The following is a 19,110-nucleotide window of genomic DNA, read 5'->3' as shown; positions in this document are numbered from 1 at the left end:
GGTAAAAAATTAGTGTGCCTGGAGCAGTCAAACTGAATTACTGACCTCCTTAATCTAAAATTGTCTATATTTTGAGTTAGAGCCGATAGATTATTCTATAATTTTGACATAACTTGTCAAAAAAGCAGTACACTGCACTGTAAAAAACTTTTTTTTTTGGATAGAACAGGATCGATTTTGCAATTTTGCCTTTTTTTGTCTAAAAGAAATGCACTAAGCCATAACTGTTTTCTCTGGCCTAAGTTTACATTATTATATTACATTATATTTGTGTTTTTTTGTACGTCACTTTAGAAAATTGCCTCAACTCATTCTTCATTCTATTCCTTTGCCACTGTAGTGTTGACAGACTGACTAAAACAATGACGAACTACGTCTAATACCAATAACGATCCGACTAAGACGGGCTTATACAATCTGTTTTATCTAGGTGGATTCATTATTTCTAAATATTTATAATCGAAGGAACTTGAAATGATAGATATAATCAAGTATTTAATTCTTAAATATTACAAGTATGTGGCTTGGTATTATAAAATACGATCTCGGTTATTACTCTTTTCTTGAATACATTGAGAGTAAATACAAAATACAAATAAGCTACAAAACACGTCTACTTTAAAATAAAACAACTTTCATTTGAACTGTTAGTAATATTTTCCGTTGAAAAATATAGAGTATTTCTCAAAACAGTAAAGAGGTAAACAAAAATCACAACGTAAACAATTGCGGGCAATGAAAATCCAGTTTGTTTTCAATGTTTCCATGTCATGGTAACTTCTTGAAGGTAAAATAGCATAATGTTTGATTTTATTCTGGAGCAAATATTTTTTTTATTTAGTTATTATAACAACAGCTTAGTTTCACAAACATTTAATGTAGATTCAAATTTGGATTCAAGCATTGATTTCTTACAATTTTGCCTTAAGCTTCAAAAAGAGCAAAAGAAAAATATCTTTATCGTTTTTCACTTCAGAAATTTTTAATCGAAAAAAATGACAAAATACACTGCATCTTTTTTTTCCCAATTTAGCAGTATAAATAAGATTGAACTTTATTACAAGATCGGAAAATATTTTACGGGTATCAGTTACAATACTCAACCCATTAATAAACATAAATAAAAAGTGGTGCTAACTTTGGTGGATATTTGTGTCATTGGCAATTATACCTAATCTCCTTATTTTCATATCTTGTATAGATCGAAACTTCTTGAACTATTTTTATATCGGCCTACATTTAGCGGTAGTCTGAATTAAACGTTACTCATGTACACACGTAAAAACAACTTTGTAGTTTAACGCTCAATGTCAAAGCTATTGGTAGTTTCAGTTTGTGTTAATTTTTGTTTAATTTTTTTACTAACGTTTTGCGGCGACAATCCCAGTTCTAATCTGCTGCTTCTCCGGAACTTGAAACAACGTCATAGAGGGTTTATGTCATAATCAAGTTGCGTTTGCTGATGCGCACAAAAAATATGCAGTTTGGTCTTTAAAACACAAATTTGTGCTCCCGTAAATTGGTGTGGGAAAAAAGCATGCATGATCATACATCAATTACCTATAAATAAAACATCAATGGTTATCGTGTTACTCTTATCAGGTCACATATGGTCTGTTAAACGGTCTCCCCTAAACAAGAATAAATACGCAGACATATATATTCGAGTATCACGTGACTTCACCAACTTCAACCAACCGAACAAACCACCAATTAACAAAACCATCACCCGATCAAGCAAGCAATCAATCAATCAATCAATCAATCAATGATGCATGCATGCATCCATACATATATGTTTCGATCCTATGTGTTTCATACGGGGTCCAGTATCTCGTTTGGTTCTATTTTCCATGGTCCAATAGACTTTATCACATGTGTTTAATTAGTCGATCAGTCAACCAAACATTATATCAATCAATCAATCCTTCAATCAATAAAAAAACAATAAGAATCCAAGCAACCCGTTTGGCTGTGTGGGATAAATACTTACGCAGCCACGTTCGGTCAGAATATGGACGTTAAGTTCGATCCCTCGCATATAGATAGAGTGTCATGCAAAATTTTAATCAACCAACCAACCAACCAAGCAATCAATCAATAAATTATGCATGCATGTTTCTGTCCCATGTGTTTAATAGGAGGTCCAAAATCTCATCATTATTTTTTTCGCTTGTTCAAAGAGAACTTTTTCCATGTATTTAATAAGTCGAACAGCCAACAAACCAATAAATCAATCAATCATGTTTCAGAGGGAAAAGACCCTTAAACATTGTTTTAAAATAAATGTATGCATATTTGATAAAAAAAAAAACTACTCTATTGTAATGTTGTTTTGTCTTCGTTGTTATGAATGCATGGAATTGTCTGAATTTGATGTTGGCTCCCTTAAACCATCGGTGATAAACTAATACAGAAAAAGAACAATCTGGAGTTTGAATATCACATTCTTCAATTTCAACTCGTGTTAATGAATAAATGCGTCACATTGATTAATTGTCCAGAGAAATTTGTTGTTGACAATATTTTAAAATGCTTAATATTGACATTGTTTTTGCCCCCACGAATGAACGTTTTAACTAGATGGATTCACTAGAAATGTATCTATTTAGCAAATAAGATATGTTCGATCTTAATTCGCTTGTGAAGATGACTGCTGACTTAATGTCATCAATTTTCATCGACCAATTCAATTTTAAACAAAAAAGAATAACATATTTACGAGTGTCCTTTTTATTTTAATCAATTATTGTTATTGTTCATATCTTATTTTTTTAATTTAATTCATTTTATAACCTGATGTTATTACATAATGTGTTCAGATCACATTTGTATCATTATATACTGTTATAAAATGTTAGGATAACTCATGTATAAAGATACTCGCGAGAAAATAATGTGGTCACTGTGTAATCTAAACACTGAACAAGTGATCTTTGACCTGAATAATTCTCTTTATAAAGTTGGTATGTGTATGCTTATTACAAACATATTATGATATAACAATGAGGGGATGTGGTTTGATTGCTAATAAAAACAACTATCCGCCAGAGTTGAAATGAAGTGATAGTAAGGAATTATAGGCCACACTACGGTTTTCTACAATGAGATAAACACATACCATATAGTTGGTTATAAAAGGTCCCGTCAAGCAAACAATGTAAAACAATTCAAACGAGAATACTGACGGCCTTATTTATGACAAAACAATTACAGAAATACAAATGTGACAGACACGAACCAACGACCGCTATTGTAGAACAGGCTTCTGTTATAGGCACATCAATGAGGTATAGTTATAAAATGCTTAATCATAACACTACATACAAAAATAAGCTTATTTATTTTTTTTGTAGAAAATGATTATAGACATTGAAAAATATACAACTAACATATATTCAAGACTGTAACTATTTTACTTGTTAATCTTGTTCAGCGAAAATATGACAAACATCCGTAAGCCAGCTACACATTACTGAATCTGTTTGAATTCACATCCAGAGAGTTGCTCTTATTTAAGACATTCATAATTGATTCACCCTAGAAGAGATTCTAGCAGTTCTATCATTGAAAAGATTAAGACATTTGTACCTTGGAACTAATTCAAACAGCTCTATCGTATGATTTGTCCTAACAGTTCTATCCTAGAACATTTCTATGACATATTTTTTTGAGATTTCCGGAACTGTCTAATTCTTTTCAATGATGTAATCTAGTATTACTATTTTATTGATTTTGCTATTTTTACTTTGCCCTTTATATATGTTCCTAGAGTGGCCAAAATGGATAAATATGGTAACGGGTTAATGTAATTTGAGTAAGTCAATACAGAAGTTGTCTTAAGTGAAGTATTTGCTTTCAACTGTTCTATTCGTTCTCGAATATCTGCCCTCTTATCTTTGTATTTCTTGATAAGTACTATGTTTGTCTGCTTGATTTTTTGGGAGTGTTTTTCCTTGATTTCTGGTATCAGTGGATCTTTAGGCGTTACTGAAAAACAAAACATTAAATTGATACCACTGCCTCCATCCTCTATTGCTTTTAATAAATTTGCTGGTTCAATTGTATCAATTTCTATTTCTGTTTTTCCAAATCTTTTTCCAAGATCAGATAGTAAGCCTTTTTTTGCTGCCTCTGAACTCATCTTATCTCCAACCAATATATATTTCCCTGTTTTGTCTAATTCTATTTCAAATGGTTTTTTAATGTCCTAAAAAATATCAAAATATTGAAATTGAACCTCATATACAAAAATGCTTGGTATTAAAAGAACAGCACATTATTGTAAGTCCATATATTATGTAATAACTTCGTCAGATGAATTGTATAAAATACAAACACTAACACGAAAAAGAAAATACATTTGCATCAATGCCGTTTCATTTTATATCTTATAATATATACAATTATGGTCGTGTATGAGGTCAACATGTCATAAATGCATTTATTATATTAATCATGACATGGTGATGGCAAATAGAAACTTTCCCTCATTTTATCATCTTTACATTAACACTAGGGAATTTTTATAATTAAACATAAACTGCAAAAGATTTTATGATAAGCTTAGGTAAGGAAAGTAGTATTTTTTTACATCCGTGATGATTTTCATTTTGTGCATGCCCTCTTTTTGAATGCATACATGCCTAGTAGTACCATACTTTGCAGTAGCGTAGGCGTAGACTACAAAAGAGAGTTGGGGATGCATTCTGAGCGTGAAAAACAGAAACAAATCTTTGATAGTCTAATACTCAATAGTATGCTTTCTAAATAAGTTTTGATATTTTTTGGCAGTACATCAAATTGTCAAAAATTGAGAGGGGACACAGAGATGGCCCTCCAGCTTATACGTCAATGGTGTCTAGTCAATTTCAAATGTCGTGGTTCATATATTATTGGTATTAGATTGAAAATAAATGAAATTGGTGAAAATAAGGACAAATCCAAAATGAAAGCTTTAATAAAAAAAAATACTAAAAATTGTATAGTATCTTTGTTATGGAAAGCTACAGTGAACCCACCGATCATTATTATTTTTCCCTTCGAAATACATGGATTTAAATAAATCTTCGGCTTTTAGAATCCCGCCGATTATTATCAATTCTAAAATCTTCGGCTTTTAGAATCCCGCCGATTATTATCAATTCTAAAATCTCCGGCTTTTAAAAATAAAGACCCCGCCGATAATTTTTTATGTCAAAATCTTCGGCTTTTAGAAATTTGCCGCCGATTATTTTCAATGTCGAAATCTTCGGCTTTTAAAAAATCACCGCCGATTATTATATTATAAAAATCTTCGGCTTTAAATCAAATGGCCGCCGTATATTTTCGAATATAAAATATTTGGCTTTTAAAAGTTTGACCCCCCGCCGCAGAATATTTTCAATAATAAAATCTTCGGCTTTAAATCAAAAGCCCACCGATTATTATCAGTAGTAAAATCTTCGGCTTTTATAGTCCTTTATAAACCAAACCAAAAATAATCTCCGGGACCCGAATATTATGACTGTTATAATCTGCGGGGAAATATAAAAATGCAAAGACTTACATCAAATGCAGACGCGGAACAGAGAAATACATTCGAAGCTATCTAGATTTGCATATTCTGGTTCATTACACCAAGAAAGGTTGAGATAGATAGGTGTTATTGTTGAAAAGACAACTGAAAACCTTATACACGTAAGCACATGCAGACTATATAGTATGTGTATTTGTATGTATGTATATATGTAAGTGTGTGCATAAGCAGCCGTATAATATTTAAGCCCCCATGACAAAATGTGACCATGCACACCTGCATTATGTGTATGAGCATCCAACAAAATGATAAAGTTATACCTCCCAAACTGTAAGAGATAGGCGGACGAACGTTACGATTGAGTATGTATCTTACAGACGAACTCGGGTAAATAAATATCCCTGGCCTATTTTGTCGATACAGACGCCCAATCTATTGCACACACACTCATATATATATATATATATATAACGTCACAGTACCCAAATTGCACCGAGTGTCCAAATTGTGCCTATTTAGTAAAAGTAGAAGTAGAAATCTTACTTTTTCTTAGGGACGAAACAATTTGTATTTTCATTATTTGACATTGTGTACGTCTTTCAACATAAGTATATATATTTAAATATGCACAAAATGTTCACAATATACATCAAAAGTATAACTGTATAAGGTAAAATATACAGAAGCGTCGCGGTGCGATGTCCACCAAAAGGTCATCTTTTAAAAATGAGCAAATACAATATGTTACAAGCCTCCATTCCTTAAAAAACGAATAGTAAACATAGATTAATGTCCAGTTGTTCTGAATATTTGAAAATATAAAAAAAATTATCTGTAATTTGGTTTTTAAGGCTGCAAATGTAAGCATGGATGCAATTTGGGTACTCCATATTTCAGAATCATGGACCGTTTGGAAATATATTCAAACCTAATTTTTTATGATTCAGTAAAGATTCAAAACTAAATTGGTGGAACCATATAGTGAATAATGAAACATCTACAAAATAAACACAGAATAGGAACTTTTGTTTGGATCATAAACAAACGTAGGTGAACAAACTGTCAAAATAAGTGCAACTTGGGTACCCTCAACAATATATATGATGATTTAACTGTAGGAGGAGATAGCTGGACAAACAATGCATCTTACGGACGAACAGACGGACGAACAGGGGTAAATTATTTACCGGATTGTAATAACATAAGCAACACGACGGGTGCCACATGTGGAGCAGGATCTGCTTACCCTTCCGGAGCACCTGAGATTACCCCAAGTTTTTGGTGGGGCTCGTGTTGCTTAGTCTTTAGTTTTCTATGTTGTGTCATCTGTACTATTATTTGTCTGTTTGTCTTTTTATTTTTGGCCATGGCGTTGTCAGTTTGTTTTCGATCTATGAGTTTGACTGTCCCTTTGGTATCTTTCGTCCCTCTTTTAGTACCCCCCTATTTTGTCACGGGGGCTTAAAGATTATACAGACGCTTACGCACACTCTTAAATATATACATACATACATACATACTATATAGTCTGCATGTGCTTGCATGCTTAAGGTTTTCAGTAGTCTTTTCAACAATAACACCTACCTATCTCAACCTTTCTTGGTGAAATGAACCAGACTATGCAAATCTAGAGAGTTTCGAATGTATTTCTCTGTTCCACGTCTGCATTTGATGTAAGTCTTTGCATTTTTCCCCCGCAGATTAACAATCATAATATGTAGGTCCCGGAGATTATTTTTGGTTTGGTTTATAAAAGTCGAAGATTTTACTATTGATAATAATCGGTGGGCTCTCGATTACAAGCTGAAGATTTTATTATTGAAAATAATCTGAGGGCTCTTGATTAAAAGCCGAAGATTTTACAATTGATAATAATCGGTGGGGGTCAGACTTTTAAAAGCCGAAGATTTTATAATTGAAAAAAATCGGCGGCCATTTGATTAAAAACCGAAGATTTTATAATATAATAATCGGCGTTGAATTTTTAAAAGCCGAAGATTTCGACATTGAAAATAATCGGCGGTGAATTTTTAAAAACAGAAGATTTTGACATTAAAAATAATCGGTGGTGAATTTTTAAAAGCCGAAGATTTTGACGTTAAGAATAATCGGTGGGGTCTTCATTTTTAAAAGCCGAAGGTTTTAGAATTGATAATAATCGGCGGGATTCTAAAAGCAGAAGATTTATTTAAATCCATGTATCTCTATGGGAAAAATAATAATGATCGGTGGGTTCACTGTGGATTTCCATACTTTGTCTTTATCATAAACAAATGTCGCATATATATATGTATATACCATTAAGACCACATAATTCCATGCCTTATTGTATAATTAGAAGTATATAAAAAGTGTAAACAACTTCAGTTACAGATTTAAAAAGAAAAGAGAATTTTGAAAATGTAAGAATTTGTACAATACACTAATGATCTTTCTATGTTTTTTTTCCTATAAAGACTAATCTACGACACCATTTATATATTTATATATATTGGTTTAGAGGAATCTCCCAAGTATACGTTGAAGATAAGAGTATACAGAAAATAATCTAATTCGTTAACGGACTCTCCGCTGTTGACATAGACATATGTCCACGTTATTCTTCTTTTGCCCGCCGGTAAAACCAAATAGAGACGTTCTACCTGCGGTGCAGGATGAATACAATAAAAGTCTGGCTGAGGACATTAATTCCGATGCCTCGTCTAGATACAGTGCCATGCTATCTGTACTTAAAGTACCCTTACGACAACTCTTTGAGGTGTCCGTAGGTTGCCTTCTGCAAATCACAATATCTGTCACTATCCAATAAACCCTCATGTACCAGTAGCAGTCTTAATTTCCCCAATATTTACTCCGGACTTAACAATTCTGTACATATATGAAAAAATATTATTTGACTTTATGCGAAATACAATCAATCAATCCTTCATTATGAGGCAATTCACCATTGGTACGAATTGACCCTAAAAATAAAATCAAGAAAACCGCGCAAATTACATTAACATCAATTTACACATTGAAGTGATCATATCGTCTTTGTTTTTTTTTTTCCAGCAATTACAAATCTGTGGATATAATGGAATACATCTGAAAAGGGGGAAAACTCTGACACATGTTTAGTTTTAACAATATTAAATATTTACAAATGATATGATACAATTGAAATAAATATTAAGGATTCAAAAACAAACAGATGTGCTTTTGATACATGTTTATAATTGAACGTTTCGATTTTTTTAAAGACATTTAGATATCGATAAGTACAGCGACTAAGCGTTTAATTGGAGAGAATTGAAAACAACAATTGAGAAAATTGAATTAGTTTAAATCTATAATATATAATATGTAGGAGTTATGAATGATATATTTTAGTTAATAAGTCAAAGGTTTTAGACAATGATGTATATTGTGCATGACTTCTAAGACATAAGTGCTTACGAGGTGGCGTTGTTTTAGGGTAAAGATTAGGGTTAGGGACACTAAGTCTCGGAAAGTATGACAAAAATAGAATTTGAACTGCATATATTATATGAAAGATAATATAAGAGCATGCAATAACCATAGTTTAAAAATACGCAGCCTTCCGAATCAATTGTGGATCATCCTCGATGAGAACAATTGTTATTTTCGTTGACTTTAAATGTAGTGGTTGTCTGTCCACTAGTAAGACTTAAAAAAAGGGTCATTTTAATGTTATACTTTCGGTAATATTCAGACTTTTCCTCGCAGTCAATTAAGCATTGTTCAGTACATTTCGAGATTGTTCAGCATGTTCCTGTTTTATACCGGTAAATAATACACATCAATTAAAATTCTGAAAAGATTTTAATTGACTTCAAGTGAGTTGCCTGAATAGTACGAAATTAATCGCAGTGGATACAAGTTAGTCAGAAAGTTAGCTGAACAACTGAACATGACTTAATAGTTTATTTTTCAGTATTGTAAGAGCTGTTTAGATCAAAACGACCGATTCACTTCAAAATGAGTTAATACACGATGGTTGTCTTTTTTCCCCTTGTGGTCATGATATTTGAAATGTCATTTATATAATTGTGTTTTCTATTTCCTTTTTTTTCTTCCCCTTGAACTTAGAAATGAAAATAACCCTTGAGTATTTAGTTTGTGGACGCCTGCGCTATTTGCCTAATACATTAAAATTGTCCAAAGATTTTTTTCTGGATTTACCTTCATCGGGAATTCTCATAAAAAGAGGAGTATGGCTAAAAAAGTCTGAAATTGACCCAGAAAATCGAACTTTGTACTGACGTATATCTAAACGTATTTTTATAATCTTAAAAATGCAAAGAACTAAGTTCGATAAGGGCAATACTGGCCTAGATGATGAAGTTCAATTTGTCAAGATGGAAAATATTTTAAGTTAATAAAAACACATTTGAGAAAATTTAATAGATATTAAAATAAGAAGAAGCGGTAGGATTGACAATGAGACATCTCTCCACAAGTGACCAAATAACAAAGAAGTTAACAACAATAGGTCACCTTATAGATGTAATACCACCAAATCATAGTACGTCACATCCGGTTGCATACGAAAATAGGTCGAAAAAATATTCTCTTGAATTTGACAGTTGCAGGTAATTGATCCTACATTTCATTGCAGTAAAACATTTCTTGGTCATAAACATATATCTTGGGTATTTCAAAGCACCTATTGTTTTTATTTGAGGTTTCTATAGTATATTTTGGAAACTTGAGGTTACATGGTTACTAAAGCTTGTACACAAGTTAAAAAAGGGGGAACATTTGATTGATTAACTTCTAGTGATGGTTATTGTCTTTTATGCAATGAAATGTTTCTATAGTACTGGACAGGATAAAACTTTACTCATGCCAAGTATTTCTTTATTTGAAACAAAGATAAATTCTGCACAATTTTTTGAAAAGTGCAAATTTAACAAAGACTAAAAGGGGAAATCAATGGTGGTATTACACCTAATATGGGAAGCTGTACATGCACCTTTGACCATGTGAGTACTCTCATGTGTTAAATTTTCTTGCTTTTTAAGTGAAATATTACAAATAATGAAATATTCTGAGTGGATTGAGTCTCCAAAACACATTATTAGAAAATTTCCTTGAAATAGGACTTTACCATGAATATTAGTTGACAGAACAAGCCATACTTAGAGTTCTGGGGAGCTTTTTCTCCTTATTTCTTATATTCTGCTATACTAGAATTTTTTTCCTAAGAAATACTTTAATGAATATATATATATATATAGTTTTAAGTAAATAAAATTATTTTTAAAGCAGTAAAAACAAATTATTCACCAAAAGAGAAGCTTTTTACGTCCCTCTCTGGAACGCGGCTTAAATTTAAGTTTTATGTAAGGACTTATTAAAACCTCCTTGGAGACGGTAAACTTTTATACGGATAGTTCATTGAGCTTGTTTACTTCAATTTATCATTTATTATAACATTTCTATCATAAATGAGTGAAAGTTACCCTAAATTTTTTATTTATTGGCCCAAAAAGTAGAAATTTTGAGGAAATGAGAGGTATAAATGGACCAAAAGAGACCTTATAAGGAAGACAAAAAGGTCCATTAGTAGTACTTATCATCCTAAAGTCATCTTTTGTATCATATTCAACTGTGTGTAGGCAGATGAGATAAATATTTGATCAGTTATTGGTCCACACTATATTCTATTATGATGCGGCTTGGTTTGGATTTTTCGAAGAAGTTTTGCTCGAATCGCTGTAGATGTCGTCTTACATTATACTAGATTTTTCTCAAACTATTGAACTGAGTATGACAAACTAGACAGAAATGCTAAAAAAAAACAATATTACAAGGGGAAAAAGTCACATTCAGTTTATTTAACAAAAAAGTCTTCTTTAGGTGTAATACCACCAAAGCATAGTACGTCACATCCGGTTGCATACGAAAATAGGTCGAAAAAAAATATTCCCTTGAATTTGACAGTTGTAGTAATTGATCCTACATTTCATTGCAGTAAAACATTTCTGGGTCATCAACATATATCGATGGTATTTCAAAACACCTTTTTTTATTTGGGGTTTCTATAGAATATTTTGGAAACTTGAGGTTACATGGTTACTAAAGCTTGTACACAGGTAAAAAAGGGGGAAAATTTGATTGGTTACATTCCAGTGATGGTTATTTTCTTATATGCAATAAAATGTTATGTGACAGTACTGGACAGGATAAAACTTTATTCATGCCAAGTATTTCTTTATTTGAAACAAAGATAAATTCTGCACATTTTTTTTAAAGTGCAAATTTAACAAAGACTAAAAGGGGAAAATCAATGGTGGTATTGCACCTTATAACATGATCATGAATTGGGACAGGCACATACAAAATGTGGCGGGGTTAAACATGTTTGCGGATGCCCATTCATCCCATAACCTGGGGCAGTGGTGCAACAGCACAACATATTATAAACTATAAACATTCAGTTGAAAACGGCTTAAATCATCAGATAAAAAAATACGAAAAGCAAGTAACAAAAACTCATACCGTACGTGGCAGGGTATCTATCAAACGTGTTACATGTACTTCTATGAAAACAGATTGAATATTCATTTTTTTAAACCAATAAAAAACCAATACAAACATCATTGTGATTTATTACTGAAAATTAAACAATAATCAATTACGTTAAATAAGATTTCAAACCATCAGGAAAAGAATGTTGATATCAATGCAGTTTTAAGTTGCTTGTTTCTAACCAGAATTAATTCTAAAGTATTAGATTTAATGTCAGAATATAAAAAGAAATAAATAACGGATTATATACTATCAAGGTGGATGTTTTTGTTTCATATATGTATTCACTCGGTGGTGAAAATTACAAATGAATTCACACGATGTTTGATTTAGAAAAAAACATGTATTAACACGATGATTCAATTAACAAAATGTAATCACACGATGATGGAAATATCTCAAGCACATTGATAACATCAACTGTACAAATAACTAATTATCTACGTTATCAATTGCATAATTATTAAGTCATATTCAAATGTTAATAAGCTATAGCAGTATGCTGATTTCCAACTCTTACCTCCTCTTTAAGCTTGTCATAAATTGGATATAAAAAAACCATGGTTACTCCTTGACAAAAAAGGTGAAATCGTTTCTTGTCTGAAAAAAGAGACTTCATTAAAGTTTGCTATACTTATATCTTAATTTGATTGAATATCGTATTTGCAAGTTAATCAATACAAAGAACTTTGATTACAAATGATAATCTAAATTACTGTTTCATGAAGTTTTTTGTAAGCTAGTTTTATTATATTGATATTAAGACACAGTCTGACAGAAAACTATGCAGAATCAAATTTATTGTCCCATTAGCAGGTCTGAACTTAGAAATCTTTCTATATTTTTGAAATCTCAGATATATAGGAAAACGAAAAATAAATCGTAGACTTTGTTGCATCATGTCTATATTAAACAACAGCTTCTATTGTATAATGCCTTTAAATAATTCAAATGTGTATTGTTTATAAACAGTTAATCTTGGTATTTTACAGTTTTACATGTCCCTCATATACAAATAGTTATCAAAGGTAAAACAACATTAACCATTCCGTAAAGTATAGTGTTGAATGATTCTGCTGTAGGAATATGATAAAAGGCCTTGTAGGCCACAGTGAATTTCATCAATATCATAAAGAAAAATACATTTTTTACGAAATGATTTGCTGTTAATAGACAAATGGTTATTGTAATAAAAATATGAAAATCCAATTTTGGGAAATTTGTGCAAGGTATTTCATTTTGCATCTAGCTTTCGTATATTTTATTGAATTTTTGAATTATCTTAATTCTAATTAAACCCGTAACATTAAGATATTAATTAACCTAGCAATAACAGAATTGCATAAAATTAGTGTTTGACATGTTTACTGTCCTTACTTTTATGCATAATTGCCAAAAAATCTCAATAACCAATTAACAAACAGGGCCAGTTATCTCCCCTTATTTGCAATATCCATGGTTGTGAAAACATAACGTTATGATATTTTTTCTGTCATGAAGAATGAGAACAAGATATATTTCATATTTACTGATATTTCTTGTGGCAAATTATAAAGCTATGACAATGACACAATCTCAGTACATAGTTCACAGTGTAATAAGAACACGCATATACATTTGATTGGAATGTAATGTCTGGATAGAAGTCAAAGTGAAAAAAGAGGGCATACTAATAGATTTGTAATATTGATGATATATTACTTCAGTCAAACATATGCCAGCAACACAGACACTTTTTGACATTGCTTGGTGAGGAAATTTAAGAAAACTGAAATATATCAAACTTTCAGCAAAACAACAAGAGAAAGAGGTGATTCTTCGATAGTCTGTAAGGCATACTAGCTGGAGACAAGAGAGTTCATGATCAAAGGAACAGGCAAACATATCCAATCATTCATACACACATACATGGATAACATTTCAGAAAAAATGGGGGAGGGGGTAAACTTAGAAGATCTGTGGATCAATTATTGATTTTTTTTAATGTTTTCTGGCTTAATTTATATATTTTTTAAATAAGCTGATATAGATTGATTATTTTCATGAAAAGGAAAAGCAAAAATCTTGTCCTTTTATTTTGACCTTCAACAAAATAATTGTAAAACAATCCTTAAAATATTAGACAACCTACCAACCAATGCCTCCCCTGACAATCTAACAGACATACAACACAAACGACTGGTGTTTTTGGTTGGTGTGTCTGAATTGTTTTTTAAATATTTTAGAGGGTGAAATTCATTTTCTCTAACAAGCCTTCATACCGAAAAGTTTGCTGTAAAGGCATAACATTATTATGATTGAGAAAAAGGCAAGAGTTCCAGTCTCGTGGACTTGTTGGACGAAAGCGGATGACAAACATTTACAAAACCTGGTTCTTCAATTTTGATATGACCCATTTCTTTCGTTTTATATATATAAATACAAAAAACAGAGGTCAATTTTGCAATTTTCATGTATATTGGTCTAGCTTCTTGATGGATTTTACGCATTGAGGGAAAAAATGTACGGAAAGAAAGACATGTAAAAGATTTTGCTTAATTGCTTGCGATATTGTACTTGACAACTTATGAACCCAATAAACCTTTCATTTTCTTGTAAACTACACTATGGCAATGGAACATTTTCTCCTACCCTTTGAATACTTTACAAAAAACACACAAATTTGACAAATGAAGGGCTTATATCATATATCTTGACCAAGTTTTGGTTCATATGTATTACTATGGATTATACAAATATATATTCGTAGCCACACATTTTGAAAAACAGATAATTTCGGATTTTCAACATTTTCAAATGTTTTCAACTCTTTTTCTAATTGCAAGACTAAAAATACGTATTTTGACTTCTTATGAGCTGGAATGATGAATCTGAGAGCGAATAGCTTGAAGTCATCAAACTAAGACTAGTTTTGTCTTAATTGATTTTATAGATATCAAATACTTATATTTAAAGTTTCCCAGATTGTGCAAAGCCATTTCTCTAATGGCAGAATAAATAAAAAAAACGGACAATTTTTTTTTCTTCAAATTTTCAGGTTATCCCAAATTTAGTTTTATGAGAGGTGAATAAGTCTGTATACAATTTGATGGTCTGCGTGATTCAGTAATCTATTGGAGTTCCATGAAACACAAATCTTTGATTATTTATGAACTGCAAATTAGAACAAAACTGAAATAAAATCCCTCCCTAAAAGAAACTCTGATTAGTCAAGGTTTGCCTAAATTGCATGCAGTTGGGATGATTTTTTTTTTTGCTTTTCAGTTAGTTTTGTATGAGAAAAAAAAATGGATATACAAGACGTAAAATATATCATGGCATTTTAAAAAGCCAATAGCATTGGAGTTCAGAATAAAAAAAATATTTTGATATAAGAGGAATTAATTTATGGCATTTCATTAAAATCAGAAATTATCAGTTTTTTTAATATCTCGGAAAACAGAAATACCCTGAAACAATCAAGGTTGCTTGAAATTAATGTGCTTGATATACGTGGTATAAATTTATAATTATTTTGAACAAACTTATTGTTTCCTTGTGCGTAAAAAGTCTTTATTCGATGACTTGCCTTTTATTATTTTGTGCTGAAATGTTGCATGGGTAGGATTCTATTTTCCATTTCATTAAGATTCTATTATGATTGCTAAGAATCATTCAATAGCTATTCCGTTCGCTTACTTGGAACGTCATTAGATATAGAGTTAACATACGTATTTTGATTTCAGAAAGAAAAAAAAAGTATATCTGAAAAAGTGAAAATCCAAAATTTGTCCCTTTTCCTCAAACTAGGCCAAACAAATAATATCACTGCAGCCAAATGGTTTCAAATATATATCTGGTGTACATATTGCAACACTGCCAGCTTTTGCCAAATAATACTGCGGTTAAAGTATTTTATTTCTTCATTGGGGAGTATTCACATTTTTCTGAGGTACGAGTATTATTTTCAATAAGCCTATCATCTATTCATTAAAAAATTAAATCAACACGTTATACATTTCATGCCCTCTAAGCGCTTTTCGGGATTTATCTTCAGCAGGAACCAAATACTTAAAGCCGAATATTTTAAAGCCAAAGATGTACAGTAAAACTTTGACATACTGTGAAAAAATGTATAACATCTGATATTTATTGGGGGTCATAAATAATACGATATTGACCATTTATTAGGGTCATAAAGTATAGACAAATGGTCAATTTAATTAGGCTATCTAGTAAGATGCAATACTATTTATATTTTGATCAGTTAGGTGCGAAAATGGCATTCTACATGTACATAAACAATTTAAATGTGCAGGTAGATAGTTTTTATTTCTTTCCGACTACATCCATATCAAAATGTTTTCCTCATTAACATTGTATTCATTAAACATTAGGTTGGAAACTGATTACATGTATCAATAACAATAAAGTTTATTTTATTTTGAATATATGATAATAATTTACCATTCTGCAACTAAATGTTATACAAATTTGCAAGCAGCGTCATTTATATATAAAGTATGATTTTCATTTAAATTTTCGTACAAATACTAACGATACAGGTATTTGTTTTTGTGACTTGTTTTCCAAAGGACAAATTACAAGTAGGACAATAATGAGTTACCATATAAAAAGTAACATTAAAACGGCATAATTCAGTTTTGAGAAAATAGTTTTATAATTTACAAATAACTTATCTTTAATCATTTTTTCAGTTAGTACATATAAACTGATGCATATATATGATATGTTTCCCTCGGTTTTGGTTTGTGATCCGGATTTTGTTTTCTCTAAGTTAAATTGATTTATGACTATTGAACAGCGGTATACTTCTATTGTATTTATATATATATATATATATATATATATATACATATATGCCTTTGTTTATATATTAAACCAATTTTAAACAAAAAACTGGTAAAATTTTAAACTGTTTTCTGAACATGAAGTAATAACATTAACATATTTATTGAAATCATGTTTCCAGTGAATTGTAGGTTTTGGGGTACTTATAAAAGTCAGTAAAAAACAATCAGGTAATTTATATAGAGAACAACTTTTCAAATTCCATGATGACATATGTATTCCTGTCATTTATTAAATTGAATATCAATGGGATTGTGCATTATTATCCTCTTGGGATATAGATGGTTAAAAAACATTACTTGCTTCAACTTGTAATAATAGACCTGTACCTTAATTAGAATGTGTTCTGCTGCAACCCAGTTAAAACCTATAACACTTCTTATCACATATGCCATAATATTTAAGCTAAACCAATCAAACGTAAAGACAGTTACACAATACTTGAAAGACTTCTAGATTTTGATGATACGTGAATAATGAAACTAACCTGCTGGATTTAATCCTAATGTATCAAAGGTAAACGGGGAATTATAATATTATTTCTGTTCTACAATAGGCAAAATTAAAGAACTAGCCTAAACATTAGAAAACTTGGGAAAGCAGTTTTCTGCATGATCAGTTTATTGTTTCTTTTTTAAATGATTGTTAATTACAAATAAAAAACCTGAGGAAGTATTCTTCTGAGGTTTCAGTCTCGTTGAAATCTTGTTCGGGAATTATTTCCAAAACATGTAATACTAGTTAAAAATATCAATGAAAAAAAAAAATATTATAATCCAACTAAACTATGCGAAAAAAATTGTGAAATTACAATAAGTAGTTTTTGAGTAATAAAATTTTCAATTTTTATAAGCAGTCCTGTGAGTGTCATCAACTAAAATTTTGAGAAAATGTGTTATTGTACAAAGAAATGATTTTACCAAAAATATATACATTCTATATCAATTTTTTTCTATTCAAAATTCTTAGATATGTATTTTTTGTCAATCATTCATAATACAAAAATTGATATGATATGCTTTTTGCATAAAAAAAAAAGAAGAGAAAAATCACAAATTTACAAATTTTTCAGCATAGTCAATTTGACACGAAAAACAAAAAAAAATGTATAAACTTTATTATATTAACACCTACCTATAGTTGTTTTAAGTTAGATTTCATCAGATTTGTCCACTTCAACTTCAGGGAAAGTATGATGAAAAGTTTAACTGTTAAACGGTGATTTTTATAAAATGATAACAGCCCAAAAATAGGTAAAAATTTATGAAAAATGGGAAAATCATAAAAATGGGGTACTTTCAAATGGCTGTAGCAACAAAACAAAACAAAAGTGCACCACCATACGATTTTTTCTCCATCAATTACATTCTTACAGTCATATAAACCCAAATATCAGGTTAAGAACAAAAGTTTAATTTTAGAAAGGTTTGGCTCTTCAGAGATGTACATCCTTTACGAAAACATAATTATATTGTTAAATTAAAAGTTGGTGAAGATATGAATATAAGATGTCAACTTTCAACATCAATACCCAAAAGACTTTTACTATTTACTGGTTGTTTTAAGTATAGAATAACCTTTGTGTTAGCATTTGTTCATTGGACCTTTGTTTATAACATATTAAAAATAATTGTTTGTAGCCTCCTTTAGATTTATGGGGAAAAAAAGCTTTTTGTCTCATTTTTTTTTGCTGATATTTTTTTTTAAGAGTAAGCTTACAAAAATTCATGTATTCATAGCACAATTCATCAGATTATGTCTTTTTAACTTCTATTATACCTAAACATTATAACAAAGTAAAGAAAACTGTTATTTATTTATAATTATCCTCAAATCAGACTACCAATTTCCATGGAAACAGATTTTGAGAAATACACATTTTTAATAATTGTATGCTTTATAATGATAAAATATTTAATCACGCATTTTATTTCTGTACTTTTTTTCTATCAAGTACCATTAAGGTATTCAAAATAGAGAAATTAGTTTCAAAAGTAAATGTGGTTGCCATGGAGAGAAATGACTAGATTGACAATTTTTTATTTAAAAATCACCAAAACAATATTTGTTCAAACTATAACTTTCTGAACATAATCATTGTTAGGAGCATAAATATTAAATATTGACTCTATACTTTCAAATAACCCTTTAAAAAAACATGTATTTGTCACCCCTTTTCTGGATGTTAATTCTGACAGTATCAG

The 19,110-nt window shown here is 30.5% G+C and overlaps 1 long non-coding RNA gene across 1 annotated transcript; it reads right to left on the bottom strand.

Moving 5' to 3' along the window:
* Positions 1-3,324: 3,324 nt before the first annotated feature.
* On the bottom strand, positions 3,325-12,644 carry LOC127736807 (uncharacterized). The gene is made up of 2 exons (XR_007999186.1): positions 12,576-12,644; positions 3,325-4,210 (listed from the first exon to the last, which is right to left on the bottom strand). It is a non-coding gene; the product is annotated as an uncharacterized LOC127736807 (long non-coding RNA).
* Between the last annotated feature and the right edge of the window lie 6,466 nt (positions 12,645-19,110).

Source organism: Mytilus californianus, unplaced genomic scaffold (genome assembly GCF_021869535.1).
Source record: "Mytilus californianus isolate M0D057914Y unplaced genomic scaffold, xbMytCali1.0.p SCAF_37, whole genome shotgun sequence".
NCBI classification, from domain to species: domain Eukaryota; kingdom Metazoa; phylum Mollusca; class Bivalvia; order Mytilida; family Mytilidae; genus Mytilus; species Mytilus californianus.
Note: the sequence above shows the minus strand (reverse complement) of the source record. Positions and strands in the feature narration are given on the sequence as shown.